The sequence below is a fragment of the Rhipicephalus microplus genome, unplaced genomic scaffold (genome assembly GCF_043290135.1).
Source record: "Rhipicephalus microplus isolate Deutch F79 unplaced genomic scaffold, USDA_Rmic scaffold_264, whole genome shotgun sequence".
NCBI classification, from domain to species: domain Eukaryota; kingdom Metazoa; phylum Arthropoda; class Arachnida; order Ixodida; family Ixodidae; genus Rhipicephalus; species Rhipicephalus microplus.
In genome coordinates, this window is record NW_027464835.1 from 142,501 (window position 1) to 157,500 (window position 15,000).

At 62.2% G+C, this 15,000-nt stretch overlaps 2 non-coding genes across 2 annotated transcripts; both read right to left on the reverse strand.

Annotated features, from left to right (window-relative positions):
• Positions 1 to 940: 940 nt before the first annotated feature.
• LOC142792932 (5.8S ribosomal RNA) lies at positions 941 to 1,093 on the reverse strand. The gene has a single exon (XR_012891312.1). It is a non-coding gene; the product is annotated as a 5.8S ribosomal RNA (ribosomal RNA).
• Positions 1,094 to 2,812: 1,719 nt separating this feature from the next.
• Positions 2,813 to 4,627, reverse strand: LOC142792931 (small subunit ribosomal RNA). The gene has a single exon (XR_012891311.1). It is a non-coding gene; the product is annotated as a small subunit ribosomal RNA (ribosomal RNA).
• Positions 4,628 to 15,000: the final 10,373 nt, after the last annotated feature.

The window sequence follows — 15,000 nt, forward strand, 5'->3', positions numbered from 1 at the left end:
CCCGCAACCCTGTACAGGGTCACATCTTCACAAGGCTGGCAAGCGGCATTCCGCTGCGCGCGTGCGTCGTCCGAGCAGTTGCGTGATAAACGACCGTGTCGAAAGCCCAAACACCGCCGAGGCCAGTCGCCGCCGCCGCAAGGGCAGCCACGCAGCCTGGCGAGAGGCATCGTCTCGTGTAGCGTCGCCCCCGCCCCAACTGGAGTGGCCCAGTTTTTTGAACGGGACGGGAACTGCGAAGCACTTAGACCGACGGCGGACTACGACGAGAACGCCTTAAGCTTCGCCAACGTTTCGCCAACTCGTGCGGGAGACTTTTTCCGCTTCGCGGCAAGTCGTCGCGCCGTGCTCTCCGCATCAACCGCGTACGCAGCGAACCGCAAACGTCGGGCGCAGCCTCCTCACCTCCCTGCGCTTTGCGCGCGAACGTTCCCTGTTCGCGCGGCAAAGCCTGGAGGAGGCACGGCCCCGCAGCGTGTTCGAGCGCCCGGTCTACGGGACACCCTGCTTACTTCGAGGGCAACAAGCGCAACGCAAGGCTGCGATCTCGCGCACTTTGCGCACGGCTGGAGAAGCTTTGCTGGCCGGCTTTCGCTCCTCGTGTTTACCGTGCGTTAAAGTTGCGCGTCCGTGGCTCTCGCAGCTCTTGCGCGCCCGGTCGCAGAGAGGAGTACGCAACCTCGACCGCACTTTCCCTGCAGGCTTCCTTCCGACTCGAAGTCCTGCGGCGGTCTCAACGAGGTGCCACATCCTCAATGCAGTCGGTCGCCCCCGTTTCGGTTGGGCTCTGGCACGACGGTCGCCACCGTCTCGCCCTTGAGTGGCCGCTGTTGGCGCTCGCTGTGAGGTGTTCAGCGTGCTGTCCGTGTTGCCGACGCGGTCAAAACGAGTCGACGGCTCACGTTCCCTTGTGCGCCGAAGGCTCTCTTGATATGTGATCCGACCCTCAGACAGACGAAGCCAAGGGAAGACCCAAGGCCGCAATGTGCGTTCAAAGAATCAGTGCTCAGTGTGTCCTGCAATTCACACCAAGTCTCGCAGCTGGCTGCGTTCTTCATCGACTCGAGAACCGAGTGATCCACCGCTTAGAGTCGTGAAAAAGTGTTTGTTCAATTCCGTACAGTCAAAACCAAACGTTTCTGGCACTCGGCCAAACAGTGGCCAAGAAGGGCGCTTTTCAGCGCACGCTTGGACTCCAAAACTCTGCCGCGCCTTTTTCGGCTGCCGCAAATCGAGCAAACGGTGTGTTTCGGACGGCGTTTCGCTTTCGCTACTTGCGAGTGCTTTCGTGGTCCACCCCTCTATAAATACTCGGGAGGCGTCGAAGCCGGTTCTCCAAGCCGGACCCGTAGGTATCGTTGTGTGCTCGCTCTCATTGGCCCGCCTAACCAGAAAATGCCTGCGGTACACCCATTTGGATAAGAGTGCACGCAGATGCGGGCCTCGACGGCTACACATTTCCTCGGGCGGCCGCCTCCCGGCCTCCGTGGAGCGCGGGATGCACGGTCCCATCGACAAGCCTCTCCCGTTTTTACCGTGGCGTCGCGGTTCACCACGGCAGGCGGGTCGGTCTCCTCCGCATAAAAAGGGGGACCCCCGCTTTTTGTTCCACGAAATCGCACAAGCTTTTTTCGCATCCACGGTTTGCCACCGCACACCAAAATGCCGATCCGGCTGCCTACTTTAGCCAACAGGTGGAGCCAGGCGCGCCGTACTTGCGCGGCACTTCCCACGTCCACCGAAGTCGGTGCCAAGGACCACTTTCGGCGCCGGAGCCGCGTACGAGCCTACTCGAGGCGGAAGAACGAAGCCAGCAAGGGCCTGGCCGCAAGTGCGTTCAATTGTCGGGACGTCCAAGTCCCTCGTTCTTCCGTGCTTCCTCTTTCGGCAAGTCGTTGCGGCACCTTCCCAAAGCGCGCAGACCCGCTAATCGCGACGAGCGCGACGTGGCCGTGCCGCCTTTCCCTCGGCAGCAAGCAAAACGCCTGGCAACGTCGACGCTCCCCTAACCGCGATCTCGCACCGTGTTTCGTGTGGCGAATTCAAAAGCCGGCCGGCGCTGCTGCAACCATTACGGTCGGTACGCATACGCCGCGGAGGGCGGGACGGTCATCGGAGCGTGCGGTTCCTCCATCGAGTACTGCGCACCTCGGCCGTCGCATCGCCGTGCCATGACCGGCCGCGCGTCAACGCGAACCGGTGCCAGCGAGATCCCTCGCCTGCAAGAACCGACCGGCAGCCTCCGTCACCCGAGGACGCGGAGGCGCTTGCCGCGGACGGCGGGACGGTATGCACTGGTGCACAGCGGACCCGTCACATCGCCAGTTCCTTGACCGACCGCCGACGCTTGTGCCGTTCCTCTCGTACTTGGCAGTCGCCGCGCGATTGTCGGGTCTCGTTCTTGCACGCTCGAACGGTCGGGAGGGCACTCGGCTGGCGTTTCGGGAACGCGCAGCCTCGCCTTCTACCGACGTAACCACGACTCGCCGTTCGCGCTCCGCCGCTCCTGTTTACAGTACTAGGCGGTCCCGCAGCGGTCGGGTCGCGCATTTCGAGCGCTTCGAGCCACGGTGCAGTGGCGGGTCGAAAGCCGACCTATGAGTGCGTTGCGCCGTTTGTACCCGCGTCCGCCACCTGGCCGACCGTCCAAGGTCGCGGTGTTGGCGTCCGCTGGGCGCAACAATTTGTCACGGGGTGCCGCTCCACATTCAGGCAGCCCCGTGGGGAAAAGCCGACCCCGCGTCCAAACGGGGTCAGCGGCAGAAAGTGTCGGGCGCAGACGCAGCTGAGGCGCTCACCCTTCACAATCCGTTAATGATCCTTCCGCAGGTTCACCTACGGAAACCTTGTTACGACTTTTACTTCCTCTAAATGATCAAGTTTGGTCATCTTTCCAACAGACCGGCGCAACCGAAAGGCCGCGCCGGACATCGGTCCGAAGACCTCACTAAATCATTCAATCGGTAGTAGCGACGGGCGGTGTGTACAAAGGGCAGGGACGTAATCAACGCGAGCTTATGACTCGCGCTTACTGGGAATTCCTCGTTCAAGGGGAACAATTGCAAGCCCCTATCCCAATCACGAAAGAAGTTCCACGGGTTACCCAGTCTTTTCAGACAGGGATAAAGACACGCTGCTTCCTTCAGTGTAGCGCGCGTGCGGCCCCGGACATCTAAGGGCATCACAGACCTGTTATTGCTCTGTTTCGTGCGGCTAGGAGCCGCTTGTCCCTCTAAGAAGGTTGTAAGGTGCTGGGAACCCCGCACCTATTTAATAGGCTAGAGTCTCGTTCGTTATCGGAATTAACCAGACAAATCGCTCCACCAACTAAGAACGGCCATGCACCACCATCCACCGAATCAAGAAAGAGCTCTCAATCTGTCAATCCTCCCAGTGTCCGGGCCGGGTAAGTTTTCCCGTGTTGAGTCAAATTAAGCCGCAGGCTCCACTCCTGGTGGTGCCCTTCCGTCAATTCCTTTAAGTTTCAGCTTTGCAACCATACTTCCCCCGGAACCCAAATACTTTGGTTTCCCGGAAGCTGCCCGCCGAGTCATTTGAGTAACTCAGGCGGATCGCTGGTTGGCATCGTTTATGGTCAGAACTAGGGCGGTATCTGATCGCCTTCGAACCTCTGACTTTCGTTCTTGATCAATGAAAACATTCTTGGCAAATGCTTTCGCAGTAGTTCGTCTTGCGACGGTCCAAGAATTTCACCTCTAGCGCCGCAATACGAATGCCCCCGTCCGTCCCTCTTAATCATTACCTCGTATTCCAAAAACCAACAGAACAGAAACGAGGTCTTGTTCTATTATTCCATGCAAGTTTATTCAGGCGACTCGCCTGCGTTGAGCACTCTAATTTTTTCAAAGTAAAAGCACCGGCCATCTCGAGGCACACAATGAAGTGCACCAAGAAAGAACCGGCATGATGTTCAGTCCGAGCCGTCGCATCGGGTAGATGCACTACTCGTCTGGAACTGAGATCCAACTACGAGCTTTTTAACCGCAGCAGCTTTAGTATACGCTATTGGAGCTGGAATTACCGCGGCTGCTGGCACCAGACTTGCCCTCCAATTGATCCTCGTTAAAGGATTTAGAGTGTACTCATTTCAATTACGGGGCCTCAAAAGAGTCCCGTATTGTTATTTTTCGTCACTACCTCCCCGTGCCGGGAGTGGGTAATTTGCGCGCCTGCTGCCTTCCTTGGATGTGGTAGCCGTTTCTCAGGCTCCCTCTCCGGAATCGAACCCTGATTCTCCGTTACCCGTAACAACCATGGTAAGCAAGTAACCTACCATCGAAAGTTGATAAGGCAGACACTTGAAAGAAACGTCGCCGGCTCGTGGCCATGCGATCAGCACAAAGTTATCCAGAGTCACCACACAATACGGGCCGAAACCCGATCGATCTTGGTCTAATAAAAGCACCCGTTACCCAAAGGGCTCCAGGCTCACTGCATGTATTAGCTCTAGAATTGCCACAGTTATCCAAGTAGGAAGAAACGATCTAAGGAACCATAACTGATTTAATGAGCCATTCGCGGTTTCGCCTTATTTCGGCATGTACTTAGACATGCATGGCTTAATCTTTGAGACAAGCATATGATTACTGGCAGGATCAACCAGGTAATCGTTCGACTGCGCGTCCGTCCTCGCCTTCGGCGGGCCGGACGCAGTCTGTGTGCGGCGGAGGCCACCTTCAGGCGCCCCAACACGCTTATTTTGCACTCCGAGATGACGGCGTTCGAGCTCGCTACGGCACAACCTTCCCGAAAGACGAGTGGGAGCCGTGCGGCAAGAAGCACGTTCATGCTCGCTCTTTTTCGTTGCATCGACTCGGTCGCGCCGTGCGGGTTGCCCAAGCCCGCTGCACTGTCGGTGGACCGGCCGGAACTAGCAACGGAGCCGAGACTGCAAAGCCGCCAGACGACGGGTCACGCCCGCGTCTTCGGCGCTTTCGCATCTGAATCGCCCGAGGACGACACGGAACACACCTCGATATCGTGGTAAAACGGCACCGTCCGACAACCAGCCCCTAACGCATCAAGCGGATGAGGCTGCAGACGACTGCCGTGGATTCCCCTGGAGCAGACCCGAGGACACGCTTGACGAGGCCGAAGCCCGCCGCATATCAGACACCCGGTCGCTTTCGCGTACGCCGCTCACGAGAACCCCCACATAATAGCAGCGATAAGTACCCAGACCTCCTTGGGCACTAATACGAGCGTACTCGAGAAAATTTCACCGCGGGTGTGCCCCGAAACGTGTGGCACGTTGAGCGTGCCACAAGTCTACGTCGCTCTCAAACCCGCCGAGGTCGTAGAATTTGCGACCCTACTCACGAAATTCCCACCGAGGATACGGCCGCAAACGTACCGCACCTTGGGTAGGCCACGAGTTTGTGCAACACTACGCTGACGGCACAGCACCGAGGTCGTGCGCGCACGCACGGGAAAATTCCGCCGCGGTTTCTGCCGAAAACGTGAGGCACCACGACTCTCCGCAAGTTCGCGTCGACTGCGAAAGACCGAAGTCGTGAACGACGTGTCCGCTACTCGCCGCCGACACGCTGGACACCAAACGTACAACGACTCGACGGCGTCGTAGAGGCCCACGACGCGGTTTTCCTTAACGACGTCTCGGCGTGGCACCGACAGGTTAGAACGGCCGACCAACGTTCCCTGTCCGCCGTTCGGCTCAGTCGAAGGGCTCGGCGACTTCGGCAACGCTGCGAAGCCGCACGGTGACGCACGCCATGTCCCCATTTTTTTTTTTTTTTTCTTTCTGCGTCTGCCGGGGTGCCCCTATAATAGCAGCGATAAGCACCCAGACCGCCGTGGGTCGCTCGCCCCGGCTGACGTGGTTTTTCGTACTCCTGCGGCGGTCGCCGTCAAGCACGTCCAAATACGCTACTTTCGTGGGCGCATTCACGCTCTTTCGCTTCGCCGGAGTGCCAGCACTCACTCTGCCAAAAACGGCGAACATCCGAGCGGCGGTTCCCACTTTTGCGTCGGCGTCGCAAACCCCGCCCCGGCAGACGAGGTTTGCCGTACTCGTGCGACGGTGGCCGGCGGGCACGTCGAAAGACGCCGATATCGTGCGCGAATTGGCGCACCTTGGCTTCACCGGAGTGCCGCCACTGACTCCTCCAAAAACGGCGAAGATCCGAGCGGCGCTTCCCACTTTCGCATCGGCGTCCCGAACTCCGCCCCGGCTGACGCGGTTTACCGTACTCGTGCGACGGTCGCCGGCGAGCACGTGGAAAGACGCCGATATCGTGCCCGAATCGGCTCCGTTCGGCTTCGCCGGAGTGCCAGCACTGGCTCGGCGAAAGACGACGAACATCCGAGCGACGGTTCTCACTATTGCGTACGCGTCGCAAACCCCGCCCCGGCAGACGCACTTTGCCGTACTCGTGCGACGGTCGCCGGCGAGCACGTAGAAAGACGCCGATATCGTGCCGGAATCGGCCCCGTTTGGCTTCGCCGGAGTGCCAGCACTCACTCGGCCACAAACGGCGAACATCCGAGCGGCGGTTCCCACTTAGCCGTCGGCGTCCCGAACTCCGCCCCGGCAGACGCGGTTGCCGAGCTCGTGCGACTAGCGACCGCGAAGCCGTCTCGCGACGCCGCTTTCGTGCGCGGCTCCCACTGCGACCTGGGTCACCCGAGGTCGACGAGCAAGAAAGAATGTCGAAAAAAAATTTTTTTTTTTTTGCGTCTGCCGGGGTGCCCCTATAATAGCAGCGATAAGCACCCAGACCGCCATGGGTCGCTCGCCCCGGCTGAACGTGGTTTTTCGTTTTCCTGCGGTGGTCGTCGTCAAGCACGTCCAAACACGCCACTTTCGTGGGCGCATTCGCGCTCTTTCGCTTCGCCGGAGTGCCAGCACTCACTCTGCCAAAAACGGCGAACATCCTAGTGGCGGTTCCCACTTTTGCGTCGGCGTCGCCAACCCCGCCCCGGCATACGCGGTTTGCCGTACTCGTGCGGCGGTGGCCGGCGGGCACGTCGAAAGACACCGATATCGTGCGCGAGTCGATGCTTCTTGGTCTCGCAGGAGGGCCGCCACTCACTCCTGCAAAAACGGCGAAGATCCGAGCGGCGCTTCCCACTTTTTCGTCGGCATCGCAAACCTCGCCCCGGCAGACGCGCTTTGCCGTACTCGTGCGACGGTCGCCGGCGAGCACGTCGAAATACGCCGATATCGTGCCCGAATCGGCCCCGTTTCGCTTCGCCGGAGTGCCAGCACTCACTCGGCCAAAAACGGCGAACATCCGAGCAGCGGTACCCACTTAGCCGTCGGCATCCCGAACTCCGCGCCGGCTGACGCGGTTGCCGAGCTCGTGCGACTAGCGACCGCGAACGCGTCTCGCGACGCCGCTTTCGTGCGCGGCTCCCATTGCGACCTGGGTTACCCGAGCTCGACCAGCAAAAAAGAAGGTCGAAAAAAAATTTTTTTTTTCTGCGTCTGCCGGGGTGCCCCTATAATAGCAGCGATAAGCACCCAGACCGCCGTGGGTCGCTCGCCCCGGCTGACGTGGTTTTTCGTACTCCTGCAGCGGTCGCCGTCAAGCACGTCCAAATACGCCACTTTCGTGGGCGCTTTCGCGCTCTTTCGCGTCGCCGGTGTGCCAGCACTCACTCTGCCAAAAACGGCGAACATCCTAGTGGCGGTTCCCACTTTTGCGTCGGCGTCGCCAACCCCGCCCCGGCATACGCGGTTTGCCGTACTCGTGCGGCGGTGGCCGGCGGGCACGTCGAAAGACACCGATATCGTGCGCGAGTCGATGCTTCTTGGTCTCGCAGGAGGGCCGCCACTCACTCCTGCAAAAACGGCGAAGATCCGAGCGGCGCTTCCCACTTTTTCGTCGGCATCGCAAACCTCGCCCCGGCAGACGCGCTTTGCCGTACTCGTGCGACGGTCGCCGGCGAGCACGTCGAAATACGCCGATATCGTGCCCGAATCGGCCCCGTTTCGCTTCGCCGGAGTGCCAGCACTCACTCGGCCAAAAACGGCGAACATCCGAGCAGCGGTACCCACTTAGCCGTCGGCATCCCGAACTCCGCGCCGGCTGACGCGGTTGCCGAGCTCGTGCGACTAGCGACCGCGAACGCGTCTCGCGACGCCGCTTTCGTGCGCGGCTCCCATTGCGACCTGGGTTACCCGAGCTCGACCAGCAAAAAAGAAGGTCGAAAAAAAATTTTTTTTTTCTGCGTCTGCCGGGGTGCCCCTATAATAGCAGCGATAAGCACCCAGACCGCCGTGGGTCGCTCGCCCCGGCTGACGTGGTTTTTCGTACTCCTGCAGCGGTCGCCGTCAAGCACGTCCAAATACGCCACTTTCGTGGGCGCTTTCGCGCTCTTTCGCGTCGCCGGTGTGCCAGCACTCACTCTGCCAAAAACGGCCAACATCCGAGCGGCGGTTCCCACTTTTGCGTCGGCGTCGTAAACCCCGCCCCGGCAGACGCGGTTTGCCCTACTCGTTCGACGGTCGCCGGCGAGCGCGTCGAAAGACGCCGATATCGTGCGCTAATTGGCGCTCCTTGGCTTCTCCGGAGTGCCGCCACTCACTCCTCCAAAAACGGCGAAGATCCGAGCGGCGTTCTCCACTTTCGCATCGGCGTCCCGAACTCCGCCCGGGCTGACGCGGTTTACCGTACTCGTGCGACGGTCGCCGCCGGGCACGTCGAAAGACGCCGATATCGTGCCGTAATCGGCCCCGTTTGGCTTCGCCCGAGTGCCAGCACTCACTCGGCCAAAAACGGCGAACATCCGAGCAGCGTTTCCCACTTTCGCATCGGCGTCCCGAAGCCCGCCCCGGCAGACGCGGTTTGCCCTACTCGAGCGACGGTCGCCGGCGATCACGTCGAAAGGCGCCGAATTCGTGCACGAATCGATGCTTCTTGGTCTCGCAGGAGGGCCGCCACTCACTCCTGCAAAAACGGCGAAGATCCGAGTTGCGCTTCCCACTTTTTCGTCGGCGTCCCGAACTACGCCCCGGCTGACGCGGTTTACCGTACTCGTGCGACGGTCGCCGGCGGGCACTTCAAAATACGCCGATTTCGTGGGCGCATTCACGCTGTTTCGCTTCCCCGGAGTGCCAACACTCACTCTGCCGAAAGCGGCGATCATCCGAGCGGCGGTTCCCACTTTTGCGTCGGCTTCGCAAACGGCGCCCCGGCAGACGCGCTCGTGCGACGTACTCGTGCGACGGTCGCCGGCGAGCACGTCGAAAGACGCCGATATCGTGCTCGAATCGACCCCGTTTCGCTTCGCCGGAGTGCTGCCAGTCACGGCGCAGAGAACGGCGAACAAGTGTTTTTTTTTTTTTTTCCTAGAATTTGTGTTATAGAAGGCACATTTGATATCGGACGATAATTTTCAACTTTATCACGCGCACCGATTTTCGTGTAGAGGTTTGCAAGTTTATGGGAATTTCTCCACTTGGAATAATGCGATTTAGTAGTACTACGAGAACTTCATGGATGTACTCAAGGGTACGGGGCAAGTCAGTTACGTCAACACCTGCAGATTTTTTACACTTCAAACTGAAAATTGTTGGTTGTGAGTCCTCGTGTGATATTAAAGGCCGATTCGCTAACACATAGAACAAAGAAAGAAAGGAAGAAAAAACGCCCGCGCTCGCTCAAGAAACCTGGGTTCGCAACAAGTGGCAACAACAAGCAACCGAGCGAGTGCGCCAAAACCCGTGGCGGCCGAACAAACGCGAAGTCCCAACCGCGTCAGCCGGGGCGGCACGGGACAGGAAAAATCACTTCAGCCGGGGCGGCGGGGCACCGAATAAACCTCGTCACCTCGTCGCAGGATAAAAGAGGAAACAAAAAGTCTAAACAGCGTCTGCTGGAGCGAATGCGTAATAAAACAACAACAACAACAAAAAAAAAACACCCGCGCTCAAGAAGTCTGCAATCCTCACAAAAGGCGACTGTGACCGAGCAGCGTCAGCCGGGGCCGTGCGGAAACGGAAAAACCGCGACTACCGGGGCGTCGAGGCACCGAAAAATCCACTTCAGCCGCGGCGAAAAAAAAAACAAAAAGAAAGACGGAGGGGGGGGGGGGAACCACGTCTGCCGGGGCGAAGGAAAAAAAAAACGCGTCTGCCGGGGCGAGCCCGGGTGCGGCACCACCGGGAAAACTGTGGCAAACAGACATGGCGATCGAGTGAGTGGGCCGCCAGCCAGGCTCAGCCAAAAAGTGCAAAGTCCGAACTGCGTCAGCCGGGGCGGCAAAAACCGCGTCAGCCGGGGCGGCGCAAAAAACCGCGTCTGCCGGGGCGGCACGAAACCGCGTCAGCCGGGGCGGGGCGAAAACTGCGTCAGCCGGGGCGAAAAGAAAAAAAAAAAACGCGTCTGCCGGGGCAAGCCCGGGTGCGGCACCACCGGGAAAACTGTGGCAAACAGACATGGCGATCGAGTGAGTGGGCCGCCAGCCAGGCACAGCCGAAAAGTGCAAAGTCCGAACCGTGTCAGCCGGGGCGACGCAAAAACCGCGTCAGCCGGGGCGGCGCGAAAACCGCGTCAGCCGGGGCGGCACGAAACCGCGTCAGCCGGGGCGGCGCGAAAACTGCGTCAGCCGGGGCGGCGCGAAAACCTCGTCAGCCGGGGCGAGCGAAAAGGGGGGGGGGGAACCACGTCTGCCGGGGCGAAAGAAAAAAAAACGCGTCTGCCGGGGCGAGCCCGGGTGCGGCACCACCGGGAAGACTGTGGCAAACAGACATGGCGATCGAGTGAGTGGGCCGCCAGCCAGGCTCAGCCCAAAAAGTGCCAAGTCCGAACTGCGTCAGCCGGGGCGGCAAAAACCGCGTCAGCCGGGGCGGCGCGAAAACCGCGTCTGCCGGGGCGGCGCGAAAACTGCGTCTGCCGGGGCGAGCCCGGGTGCGGCACCACCGGGAAAACTGTGGCAAACAGACATGGCGATCGAGTGAGTGGGCCGCCAGCCAGGCACAGCCGAAAAGTGCTAAGTCCGAACTGCGTCTGCCGGGGCGGCACGAAACCGCGTCAGCCGGGGCGGCGCGAAAACCGCGTCTGCCGGGGCGGCACGAAACCGCGTCAGCCGGGGCGGCGCGAAAACTGCGTCAGCCGGGGCGAGCCCGGGTGCGGCACCACCGGGAAAACTGTGGCAAACAGACATGGCGATCGAGTGAGTGGGCCGCCAGCCAGGCACAGCCGAAAAGTGCTAAGTCCGAACTGCGTCTGCCGGGGCGGCACGAAACCGCGTCAGCCGGGGCGGCGCGAAAACCGCGTCTGCCGGGGCGGCACGAAACCGCGTCAGCCGGGGCGGCGCGAAAACTGCGTCAGCCGGGGCGAGCCCGGGTGCGGCACCACCGGGAAAACTGTGGCAAACAGACATGGCGATCGAGTGAGTGGGCCGCCAGCCAGGCACAGCCGAAAAGTGCTAAGTCCGAACTGCGTCAGCCGGGGCGGCAAAAACCGCGTCAGCCGGGGCGGCGCAAAAAACCGCGTCTGCCGGGGCGGCACGAAACCGCGTCAGCCGGGGCGGCGCGAAAACTGCGTCAGCCGGGGCGAAAGAAAAAAAAAAAACGCGTCTGCCGGGGCGAGCCCGGGTGCGGCACCACCGGGAAAACTGTGGCAAACAGACATGGCGATCGAGTGAGTGGGCCGCCAGCCAGGCACAGCCGAAAAGTGCAAAGTCCGAACCGTGTCAGCCGGGGCGACGCAAAAACCGCGTCAGCCGGGGCGGCGCGAAAACCGCGTCAGCCGGGGCGGCACGAAACCGCGTCAGCCGGGGCGGCGCGAAAACTGCGTCAGCCGGGGCGGCGCGAAAACCTCGTCAGCCGGGGCGAGCGAAAAGGGGGGGGGGGGGAACCACGTCTGCCGGGGCGAAAGAAAAAAAAAACGCGTCTGCCGGGGCGAGCCCGGGTGCGGCACCACCGGGAAGACTGTGGCAAACAGACATGGCGATCGAGTGAGTGGGCCGCCAGCCAGGCTCAGCCCAAAAAGTGCCAAGTCCGAACTGCGTCAGCCGGGGCGGCAAAAACCGCGTCAGCCGGGGCGGCGCGAAAACCGCGTCTGCCGGGGCGGCGCGAAAACTGCGTCAGCCGGGGCGAGCCCGGGTGCGGCACCACCGGGAAAACTGTGGCTAACAGACATGGCGATCGAGTGAGTGGGCCACCAGCCAGGCTCAGCCAAAAAGTGCCAAGTCCGAACTGCGTCAGCCGGGGCGGCAAAAACCGCGTCAGCCGGGGCGGCGCAAAAAAACCGCGTCTGCCGGGGCGGCACGAAACCGCGTCAGCCGGGGCGGCGCGAAAACTGCGTCAGCCGGGGCGAAAGAAAAAAAAAAACGCGTCTGCCGGGGCGAGCCCGGGTGCGGCACCACCGGGAAAACTGTGGCAAACAGACATGGCGATCGAGTGAGTGGGCCGCCAGCCAGGCACAGCCGAAAAGTGCTAAGTCCGAACTGCGTCTGCCGGGGCGGCACGAAACCGCGTCAGCCGGGGCGGCGCGAAAACCGCGTCTGCCGGGGCGGCACGAAACCGCGTCAGCCGGGGCGGCGCGAAAACTGCGTCAGCCGGGGCGAGCCCGGGTGCGGCACCACCGGGAAAACTGTGGCAAACAGACATGGCGATCGAGTGAGTGGGCCGCCAGCCAGGCACAGCCGAAAAGTGCTAAGTCCGAACTGCGTCTGCCGGGGCGGCACGAAACCGCGTCAGCCGGGGCGGCGCGAAAACCGCGTCTGCCGGGGCGGCACGAAACCGCGTCAGCCGGGGCGGCGCGAAAACTGCGTCAGCCGGGGCGAGCCCGGGTGCGGCACCACCGGGAAAACTGTGGCAAACAGACATGGCGATCGAGTGAGTGGGCCGCCAGCCAGGCACAGCCGAAAAGTGCTAAGTCCGAACTGCGTCAGCCGGGGCGGCAAAAACCGCGTCAGCCGGGGCGGCGCAAAAAACCGCGTCTGCCGGGGCGGCACGAAACCGCGTCAGCCGGGGCGGCGCGAAAACTGCGTCAGCCGGGGCGAAAGAAAAAAAAAAAAACGCGTCTGCCGGGGCGAGCCCGGGTGCGGCACCACCGGGAAAACTGTGGCAAACAGACATGGCGATCGAGTGAGTGGGCCGCCAGCCAGGCACAGCCGAAAAGTGCTAAGTCCGAACTGCGTCTGCCGGGGCGGCACGAAACCGCGTCAGCCGGGGCGGCGCGAAAACCGCGTCTGCCGGGGCGGCACGAAACCGCGTCAGCCGGGGCGGCGCGAAAACTGCGTCAGCCGGGGCGAGCCCGGGTGCGGCACCACCGGGAAAACTGTGGCAAACAGACATGGCGATCGAGTGAGTGGGCCGCCAGCCAGGCACAGCCGAAAAGTGCTAAGTCCGAACTGCGTCTGCCGGGGCGGCACGAAACCGCGTCAGCCGGGGCGGCGCGAAAACCGCGTCTGCCGGGGCGGCACGAAACCGCGTCAGCCGGGGCGGCGCGAAAACTGCGTCAGCCGGGGCGAGCCCGGGTGCGGCACCACCGGGAAAACTGTGGCAAACAGACATGGCGATCGAGTGAGTGGGCCGCCAGCCAGGCACAGCCGAAAAGTGCAAAGTCCGAACCGTGTCAGCCGGGGCGACGCAAAAACCGCGTCAGCCGGGGCGGCGCGAAAACCGCGTCAGCCGGGGCGGCACGAAACCGCGTCAGCCGGGGCGGCGCGAAAACTGCGTCAGCCGGGGCGGCGCGAAAACCTCGTCAGCCGGGGCGAGCGAAAAGGGGGGGGGGGGGGAACCACGTCTGCCGGGGCGAAAGAAAAAAAAAACGCGTCTGCCGGGGCGAGCCCGGGTGCGGCACCACCGGGAAGACTGTGGCAAACAGACATGGCGATCGAGTGAGTGGGCCGCCAGCCAGGCTCAGCCCAAAAAGTGCCAAGTCCGAACTGCGTCAGCCGGGGCGGCAAAAACCGCGTCAGCCGGGGCGGCGCGAAAACCGCGTCTGCCGGGGCGGCGCGAAAACTGCGTCAGCCGGGGCGAGCCCGGGTGCGGCACCACCGGGAAAACTGTGGCTAACAGACATGGCGATCGAGTGAGTGGGCCACCAGCCAGGCTCAGCCAAAAAGTGCCAAGTCCGAACTGCGTCAGCCGGGGCGGCAAAAACCGCGTCAGCCGGGGCGGTGCAAAAAAACCGCGTCTGCCGGGGCGGCACGAAACCGCGTCAGCCGGGGCGGCGCGAAAACTGCGTCAGCCGGGGCGAAAGAAAAAAAAAAACGCGTCTGCCGGGGCGAGCCCGGGTGCGGCACCACCGGGAAAACTGTGGCAAACAGACATGGCGATCGAGTGAGTGGGCCGCCAGCCAGGCACAGCCGAAAAGTGCTAAGTCCGAACTGCGTCTGCCGGGGCGGCACGAAACCGCGTCAGCCGGGGCGGCGCGAAAACCGCGTCTGCCGGGGCGGCACGAAACCGCGTCAGCCGGGGCGGCGCGAAAACTGCGTCAGCCGGGGCGAGCCCGGGTGCGGCACCACCGGGAAAACTGTGGCAAACAGACATGGCGATCGAGTGAGTGGGCCGCCAGCCAGGCACAGCCGAAAAGTGCTAAGTCCGAACTGCGTCTGCCGGGGCGGCACGAAACCGCGTCAGCCGGGGCGGCGCGAAAACCGCGTCTGCCGGGGCGGCACGAAACCGCGTCAGCCGGGGCGGCGCGAAAACTGCGTCAGCCGGGGCGAGCCCGGGTGCGGCACCACCGGGAAAACTGTGGCAAACAGACATGGCGATCGAGTGAGTGGGCCGCCAGCCAGGCACAGCCGAAAAGTGCTAAGTCCGAACTGCGTCAGCCGGGGCGGCAAAAACCGCGTCAGCCGGGGCGGCGCAAAAAACCGCGTCTGCCGGGGCGGCACGAAACCGCGTCAGCCGGGGCGGCGCGAAAACTGCGTCAGCCGGGGCGAAAGAAAAAAAAAAAACGCGTCTGCCGGGGCGAGCCCGGGTGCGGCACCACCGGGAAAACTGTGGCAAACAGACATGGCGATCGAGTGAGTGGGCCGCCAGCCAGGCACAGCCGA